Source organism: Siphateles boraxobius, unplaced genomic scaffold, assembly GCF_051911475.1.
Source record: "Siphateles boraxobius isolate OS27281-9 unplaced genomic scaffold, OSU_SipBor_1 32, whole genome shotgun sequence".
Classification (NCBI taxonomy): domain Eukaryota; kingdom Metazoa; phylum Chordata; class Actinopteri; order Cypriniformes; family Leuciscidae; genus Siphateles; species Siphateles boraxobius.
The window spans coordinates 6,375,001-6,385,000 of record NW_027508942.1 but is presented as its reverse complement, the minus strand read 5'-3'; the positions used below and the strand labels follow the sequence as shown (position 1 = coordinate 6,385,000).

The window sequence follows — 10,000 nt, the reverse complement described above, 5'->3', positions numbered from 1 at the left end:
GTTATGCGTGTGACATCACCGGAGTGACTGCGGTTGCAAACACTGAGTGGCAGGATTTATTTTCAGACGCGAAAAACACAAAATCTGATGAAGGACCTGCGCCTGTACATGACGACATCGCATCCCTTAAGTGTCTATAGTCTCTAGAGTTAATGACTAATGATCGTTGTGAAGGAAAGTGAATAATCAAAACTAACTTTAGCTGGACAATAACTTTATTCATGATCTGCTGTAAAGCCAAAACAATCTTTGTTACTTTATTTTCCTATTATCACTGTAAAGCTGCTTTGGAACAATCTATATCGTAAAAGACGCTGTATAAATGAAGGAGACTGACTGACAAAACACATCTAAAACGAGAAAGAGCTTTGAGATTGACTGTATAAATAGATTTGGCAAGAAATCAGACTTCCGAAAGCTGCAGAACAAATGGATCGCTGTAATTCACAGAAACATCTGGATCCAGGCAGAGAAAGCTGAATTTGCAGTTTTCATTGTGTGTTGATATGCTTTTGTATGCTATCATACACTACATATTGTATTGTTATATACTGTATTGATAAATTATCAATTAAATATTTACCATCGTATATTCCACAACACAACACTGACAAAAAAAACTACACAAGTTTTATGGCTGGACGATATGATGATATATAACATTGATATAAGTGATCACATGGATTTAGACCTATATTGTATTTATATAAAGCGTTCACAGGTATATTGGCTTCATGTTTTTCCCCGACGTCGAAATCAGGCTCATATGAATGTCAATATCCACTGATCACTGGATCTTTGGTAAGTTGTAATGCAAACCCTCTATTTCACTGTTCGAAACAAAGTCAGAGGAGGCAATATTCAATTTGAATCCATAAATCTTTTTTTTTTATTTCAGCTATTTGCCCAGGCAAGATTTTTCACTTTCATTTAGTTTTAATTGATGCTCTAAAATAACTACTGGAACACAGAGCAAACTTATCTAGAGTACATATTACTAATGGTTGGATACAGATATGTTCATATTTTCCAGATAATATTGTGAATATTTTTAACAATATATATACAGAGGTACGCACACATATGAGAGGAGGTTTTTTTTTATCTCTTGCTGAACTAAAGTTTGGTGACCCATTATAAAGTAGTTAGCCTGTGTCAACGGCCCCTTCCAAGAGCATGACATCATTTCCTGTTGTGCATGCTTAGACCCTGGGTCCTGTGAGCAGTTAGTGTCCATCTAATCAGTGTGTTTAACGAGTGTGTGTTGAACATGTCTGAAGTTCATCACATTCTGTTCCATCATTGAGTTTCATTAGAGCAACAGACTCCAGCTCTCCGTGTGTCCTCAAATAACCGGAGCAGATCGACCTCTCAGTCGGTGTCTCTCGCTCTCTCTCTCTTTCTCTCTCTCTCTCTCTTTCTCTCTGTCTATCTCCCTCTCTCTCTGTCTCTATCTCTCTCTCTCTCTCTCTCTCTCTCTATTTCTTGTCTTGTTAACACGCTGCACTTTTATTAAAGCAAATCTAATCCCCAAAATATGCGCCGGTTGACACTGAATCAAAGAGATTAAATGATATGACTTAACTGGCCTGATGGGAATAATCTCAGATAAACAAGCTCATCAATAAAGACTCATGATTTCAGTCAAATTACACAGAATTGACGCAAAAACACATGATGATAGAGAATAAAACTAAATGATGAATGTTTCTCTAGAGCTGAAGTTTTATTTGTGCAGATCATATATATAAAATAACTAACAGTACATGTGTCTGAGTGTGTGTGTGTGTGAGAGAGAGAGAGAGAGAGAGAGAGAGAGAGTGTGTGTGTGTGTGTGTGTTTCTGAGTGAGAGAGAGTGTCTGTGTGAGAGTGTGTGAGAGAGAGTGAGAGAGAGAGAGAGAGTGTGTGTGTGTGTTTCTGAGTGAGAGAGAGTGTCTGTGTGAGAGTGTGTGAGAGAGAGTGAGAGAGTGAGAGAGAGAGAGAGAGAGAGTGTGTGTGTGTGTGTGTTTGTGAGTGAGAGAGAGTGTCTGTGTAAGAGTGTGGGTGTGTGTGAGATAGAGAGAGTGAGAGAGAGAGAGAGAGAGAGAGAGAGTGTGTTTGTGAGTGAGAGAGAGTGTCTGTGTGAGATTGTGTGTGTGTGTGAGAGAGAGTGCGTGTACAATGACCTCTGACCTCAAACACGCCATCTACGCCCATGAAGCTGATGATCACTGATGATGTCAGCCTTATTTACAAGTTAAAACACATCTGATGAGGAACACACACACACACACACACACACTCTCTCTCTCTCACACACACACACACACTCTCACATGTACAGACACACACACACACACACACTGGCCTTCTGACCTACAAACAATCATCAATCACTGACTACATCTCTGCCAGATTAATTATCCCACAATCCAACAGTGAAACGAGCAGAACTCAAACAAACGACCTTCGGTTCATTACGATCAAACTTCAATCCCATCATGCCTGGAATGTCACGGAACACACACTGGAGGCAGAAAATCCAAAAGCAGTAGTTTAATAAAAAGGGCAATCCAAACTCTTAGTCATCCAGGCAGGGGTCAAAAGTCCAATAAGGCAATCCAAAACATAAAATACAAACGAGAACCAGTATGAAACAAATAACGGAAGTGTGGGGACATAATACAAGGACTCCGTGACACATACTGAAACAGACAGGGTTATATACACAGGGAATCGACAATGATAATGGGGAATTGGCTGAGTGCAATGATCAGTGATAAGAAACAGCTGAGTGCAATGATGAGACAAAGGATCGTGGGAAATGTAGTTCATAAGTGAAGGACACCGTGGGAAAGGAGGACATCTAGTGGACATCAGGGGAACACAAACCCAACACTGTGACATAACCCCCCCTCTACGGAGCGGCTACCAGACGCTCCATGACAACAACAAGAAACACAGAAAACACAACACAATATAATACAAGAGGTTCAGGAGGGAGGTGGAACGGTGGAGGATCAGGGGGAGGGAAGGTGGGCCAGGTCCATGAAGGGAGACAGGAACAAGGAGTGAGGGTTTAACCGGGGACCGGGGCAAAACAAAAAATCTATCGGGCATCCAGGGGTAAACACAAAGTCTATCGGGATGCCAGGGCGAAACGCACAGTTCATCGGGAGGCCAGGGCGAGACGCAAAGTCCATCGGGCGGCCAGGGCGAGACGTAAAGTCCATCGGGCGGCCAGGGCGAAGAAGACCTCTCGGGCGGCCAGGGCGGCAAAGACCCCTCGGGCGGCCAGGGCGGCGAAGACCCCTCGGGCGGCCAGGGCGGCGAAGACCCCTCGGGCGGCCAGGGCGGCGAAGACCCCTCGGGCGGCCAGGGCGGCGAAGACCCCTCGGGCGGCCAGGGCGGCGAAGACCCCTCGGGCGGCCAGGGCGGCGAAGACCCCTCGGGCGGCCAGGGCGGAGCAGACACCGGCTCAGGAACAGCAGACACCGGCTCAGGAACAGCAGACACCGGCTCAGGAACAGCAGACACCGGCTCAGGAACAGCAGACACCGGCTCAGGAACAGCAGACACCGGCTCAGGAACAGCAGACACCGGCTCAGGAACAGCAGACACCGGCTCAGGAACAGCAGACACCGGCTCAGGAACAGCAGACACCGGCTCAGGAACAGCAGACACCGGCTCAGGAACAGCAGACACCGGCTCAGGAACAGCAGACACCGGCTCAGGAACAGCAGACACCGGCTCAGGAACAGCAGACACCGGCTCAGGAACAGCAGACACCGGCTCAGGAACAGCAGACACCGGCTCAGGAACAGCCACAAGAACTGTAATAGTCACAAAAACAGACACAAACACAGAAACAGACACTGGCTCTGGAACAGACACTGGCTCTGGAACAGACACTGGCTCTGGAACAGACACTGGCTCTGGAACAGACACTGGCTCTGGAACAGACACTGGCTCTGGAACAGACACTGGCTCTGGAACAGACACTGGCTCTGGAACAGACACTGGCTCTGGAACAGACACTGGCTCTGGAACAGACACTGGCTCTGGAACAGACACTGGCTCTGGAACAGACACTGGCTCTGGAACAGACACTGGCTCTGGAACAGACACTGGCTCTGGAACAGACACTGGCTCTGGAACAGGCATTGGCTCTGGAACAGGCATTGGCTCAGCCTCCGGCTCTGGAACAGGCATTGGCTCAGCCTCCGGCTCTGGAACAGGCATTGGCTCAGCCTCCGGCTCTGGAACAGGCATTGGCTCAGCCTCCGGCTCTGGAACAGGCATTGGCTCAGCCTCCGGCTCTGGAACAGGCATAGGCTCTGGAACAGGCATTGGCTCTGCCTCCGGCTCTGGAACAGGCATAGGCTCTGGAACAAGCATTGGCTCTGCCTCCGGATCTGGAACGGGCAATGGCTCTGCCTCCAGCTCTGGAACAGCAGACACTAGCTCCGGCTCTGGAACAGCAGACATGGGCATGTCCAGGATCCGAACCAGACGCTCCAGATAGTCCAGATCCAAGAAGGCAGACGGCACTGGCTCTGCCTCCGGCTCTGGAACGGATACTGGCTCTGCCTCCGGCTCTGGAACAGGCATTGGCTCTGCCTCCGGCTCTGGAACCGGCAATGGCTCTGCCTCCGGCTCTGGAACCGGCAATGGCTCTGCCTCCGGCTCTGGAATGGGCACTGGCTCTGCCTCCGGCTCTGGAACGGCCATTGGCTCTGCCTCCGGCTCCGGCTCTGGAACAGCAGACACTGGTTCCGGCTCTGGAACAGCAGACACGGGCATGTCCAGGATCCGAGCCAGACGCTCCAGATAGTCCCGGCCCAGGAAGGCGGACGGAACGTGAACAGTCTCTCGCTGGGCAGACGTGACGTGAACAGTCTCTCGCTGGGCAGACGTGACGTGAACAGTCTCTCGCTGGGCAGACGTGACGTGAACAGTCTCTCGCTGGGCAGACGTGACGTGAACAGTCTCTCGCTGGGCAGACGTGACGTGAACAGTCTCTCGCTGGGCAGACGTGACGTGAACAGTCTCTCGCTGGGCAGACGTGACGTGAACAGTCTCTCGCTGGGCAGACGTGACGTGAACAGTCTCTCGCTGGGCAGACGTGACGTGAACAGTCTCTCGCTGGGCAGACGTGACGTGAACAGTCTCTCGCTGGGCAGACGTGACGTGAACAGTCTCTCGCTGGGCAGACGGAACGTGAACAGTCTCTCGCTGGGCAGACGGAACGTGAACAGTCTCTCGCTGGGCAGACGGAACGTGAAGATTCTCTGACTGGGCAGACGGGACGTGAACAGGCTCTCGACCACCTCCTCCACTGCGACCTCCACGGGTTCCACGAAACTTAACTAATCGGGTCCCCTTAAAAAACTCCCTTCTCTCCCGCTCGGTGGCTGGGGAAGAGATATTGAGAAACATACCGCTGGATCTTGTGTGACGGAGTCCTTCTGTCACGGAACACACACTGGAGGCAGAAAATCCAAAAGCAGTAGTTTAATAAAAAGGGCAATCCAAACTCTTAGTCATCCAGGCAGGGGTCAAAAGTCCAATAAGGCAATCCAAAACATAAAATACAAACGAGAACCAGTATGAAACAAATAACGGAAGTGTGGGGACATAATACAAGGACTCCGTGACACATACTGAAACAGACAGGGTTATATACACAGGGAATCGACAATGATAATGGGGAATTGGCTGAGTGCAATGATCAGTGATAAGAAACAGCTGAGTGCAATGATGAGACAAAGGATCGTGGGAAATGTAGTTCATAAGTGAAGGACACCGTGGGAAAGGAGGACATCTAGTGGACATCAGGGGAACACAAACCCAACACTGTGACATGGAAAACATCTCGTTAAACGAAGCCCACGGCAGGACGTTTATAAATGACAGACATTAAAATCATCACCAGTAAAAATACACAGAGAAACAAACGGCTGCAGATGTGAAGAAGGTTTTTAGGATGAAAAATGTGAAAGAAATTTAAATAAAAACCCTTTAGTAATAAAACACTTCAGAAAACTGTCCCATCATTAATGAATAACTACTAATTAATATTGCTCAGTTGATGCGGTAGTTCACTATTAGCTAATCAATAACTACTATTTTTCATACCTCCCGGAGGACTATTAATAAACTACTATACAGATTCATAATTAACATGAATAATTGCATTATATATTAAACTAATTCTAAAGTGAAGATCATGGTAATGACTCGAGTATTACCAAATCTGCAGAAGGAATTATTAATCATTTGGATCAGTATTAAAGTTGAAATCATGATAACTCCCTAGTAATTACTACATTTTTGTTAGATTTTGAATAGTAATTCCTTCCGATGGATTTGGAAACTCTTTAGTCATTACTAGTGTGTTCCCATGATCTTCACTTTAGAAAACTGATCCAAATAATCAGTAGTTTCTTTAGAAGGATGTAGTTACACTTGAGTTATTACTATCCAAAACTTTACAAAACCTCAAAAGTTTACAATGACTTTAGACAATATTAGGTAGTTATCATGCTTTTCATTTTATGATGCTGATCCAAATTAGGGATGGGCATTTTTCAAAAATATTGTATTTAAATATTCGGGTTCATAAAAATCTAATATTCGTTTATTTAAATGTTGTTTAGCGAGAAATAGGTTAATTTTTTAAGTTTAATTTAAATTCTTTGTCTCCTTTTCTGAACAAGCTTACATTAGGAAATATACACAGCAAGCTTACTATATATCTTAAGGTTTTCTTTTAGTTGAAAACATTTAACAATATGTGTAAACAAAAAAATGTAAAAAAGCATTTAAGCTCAAGCAGCGCGAACGGAAAAAACGCTAATAAAGCAGACTGCGCCGTTATCGTACATGCACTCGAGTCAGAATTATCGTGTTTATATTGTTTCACGTTCATGTTGAGAAAAACAATGGAAACAGTTTTTGCGCATTTACAGTCCCCTGACGTAGAAGATGCGGTGTGTTTGGACAGAAGATGAGACAGAGTTCTTTATTAAATTCATAAAAGACAAAAAATAATTACAGGAATACTGGATTCTAAACCTCAGAGAAACGCCACAATCACGAGCTGGAAGCAGAAATGAGGAGAAACTCCCAGAAACTCCTCGTATGAGCCGCTCACAGTATAAGAGTCTTTCCTGGCCATTAATGCTGGATAACACACACACACACACACACACACACACACACACACACACACACACACACACACACACACACACACACACACACACATCTCCTTCGGTTAATGATAATGGCCAGTGCAATGATTAGATTTTGGAATGATTAAGTTTTAGTCGCATAACATCGGTTAATGGAAACGCTGTTATTTCGCAATAATTTTATGTCGACATTTAGAAAAAATCGCAAAAGTTTTGCGCAAATCTGCAATGGAAATGCGCCTACAGTGTGCAAAGTGAAGTTACTAACAGCACTTAGTGTTTTCTGCTCTTAAAGCGGTCTCCCTCAATGAAACTTAGAGGAAGAATATGTCTCAAAATCATTTTGCTATCAGAAGATAATTTTTTTTTTAAATATAAAAAAAGAAAAAAGAAAAAAAGTAAAATTCGAATAGTATAATTTTCGAATAATAATTACAGATCGAATATTCGGAAATTCGAATATTCGTGCACATCCCTAATCCAAATATTTATTACCATGATCTTCATTTAAGAACATTATTCACATTAATTATGAACCTGTATATAGTAGTTCTCTGGGAGACATGAAAAAATAGTAGTTATTGATTAGCAGAGATGGGGGACTCGAGTCACATGACTTGACTAGAGTCAGACTCGAGTCACACATTTAAGGACTTGAGACTTGCTTGACTAAATTAAGAAAATGACTCGACTTGACTTTGACTTGAGATCCAATGACTTGAGACTTGACTTGACTTGAACTGTATGACTCGAGAATGACTTGATATACATTAATCATTGCAACATCAATTGATGAACAAAATGAAAGCAACGGAACCATTGACGCCAGTCATCAGATTCTGCGCGATTGTGTGACACTGCACAAGCCCAGAAAAAACATACATCGCGGTGAGCGCGCTAAATACAAAAACATCTCCCAGCATCGTTTCTTTTTGGATATAAACACTAGAAATTGACTATATTCATACAAGAAGATTTGCTGTACGCGTAATAACTGGCAAGGGATATCGGACGACCATCACAACCTCGAACAGTCGAACTTCATTCACCACGTCTAAAAGTAAGCTATGGCTTGTTTAACCTGTTTGTTATAGTTAATTTAACTATCTTTAAATCTAGAGAGAATATTGGTCAAAACAGCATGCCTCTTTATACACAATTATGTTTTCAAATGTAGCTTAATGTTGTCAATATTTAAATGATAATTAATGATGTCATATGTTTTGTATAACATTTTCCACATTTCTTTTTAAATCATGCTTTAAAGCCAAATACGTCGTTCTTTCCAATGACAAAAAACAACATAGAAAACTGTTAATGTTTTGTCGTGTTTTATGTTTCTCTTAAAGCAGGGTTAGATGTTATCAGGGGTTACATCTATTAGATGTTATCAAAATGCCAGCAGAATTAATATTGCACCCAAAATTCAAAATGTGGTGAAAAAATGCCCTAGTATGAGTTATTTTCATAATTATTCCAGAATATTGACGCGATTGCAAATGTGATAATGATTTTATAAAACAGTTCAGTAAACAAAGAGTGAATATTGTGATGTGACATTTAGACATAGCCTAATATTCCAAATATTTTCTGTTTTTGCTCGATTTCTCCAATGACAATAGTTCCAAACAAGCCACAGAAAGAGTTATGCGTATTTGTGATTCAGTGACCGAGTTGCTTAGTTCCAGAACGAATCTGCCGGTTTGAACATAAGTTAAATGAATGCTTCTATGACTCGTACATTAATACGGTAATTTGGCGTCACCTATTGGCGGTTTTAACTTCATAATTAAAAATATATAACTTGTATTAAGGGGATGGCAGTTTGAAGAATGCCTTTGGTCGCATAGGAACTATACTTGAAATGTGAATTGTTTAATACCTTTTAATGGTCTTCTGCAATGTTTGAGCCATATTTATTTTTTCATGCTTTAATGTTGGCCTAATTTCAGTTACATGTAGATTTTTATTGTAGTAACCACTCAGCTATATGTGGAAATGCATATATATAAAAAAATGTTGCAAATAAAACCATAGTCCACAACTTCTGTAGTTTTAACTTATTTTAATATATAAATTCAGTGAAATCGCCAAACGTTTGTATGACTTGCCAGTGACTTGTGACCCAAGCTATGACTTGACTTGCCTTGCCTTTATAAAAAATTTACTTGGACTTGCTTGAGACTCGAAGGTTAAGACTTGAGACTTGCACATGTGTGACTTACTCCCACCTCTGTTGATTAGCTAATAGAGAACTACTACATTAATTAGTATTTTTGTCTTGTTTCCAGTGCAAATATCAAACATTTCTTAAATCAAGATGCATTTACAAAAGTAGTAAAATAAAATAAGATAGTAAATCTTGTTTTCTGGGTCAATTAATCAGAATTAAGTGAGTTTTTGCTTAAAGGGACATTGTGTAGAAATGTCTTCCATCTAGTGGTGAAATTGTATTTTGCATTCAAATGAATTGTGCTCTCCAGCGCCTCGCTTTTTCAAATGAGTGTTGCATCTACGGTAGCTGTGATGTACCAAAAAGCTATGACAGGATGTCTTCTAATAGCACTTCGTCGAGTTTTCCTTCGGGTGAACAGGTTTGTTATTTCAAACAAACTGAAACTTGACACAACGAACACACGAATGTTACAGTATGAATAATAACAGTGCAATGCAGTCTCTCACTGCTCTGCTCCTCCGTTTCTGCTGCTTTCAGTCACGTGACGCTGGCTCTGAACGAAAACGCCTCGTGGAAACGCGTTGGCCTCGTACTTTTTGGCCCTCTCTGCTATTATAGTTTTTCAAGATGGCGGAACGACATGGACGC

At 43.0% G+C, this 10,000-nt stretch overlaps 1 protein-coding gene across 2 annotated transcripts in view; it reads right to left on the bottom strand.

Moving 5' to 3' along the window:
* The window catches only part of fbn1 (fibrillin 1), a 136,635-nt gene that overhangs the window by 47,361 nt on the left and 79,274 nt on the right, over positions 1-10,000 (bottom strand). The window lies entirely within an intron of this gene.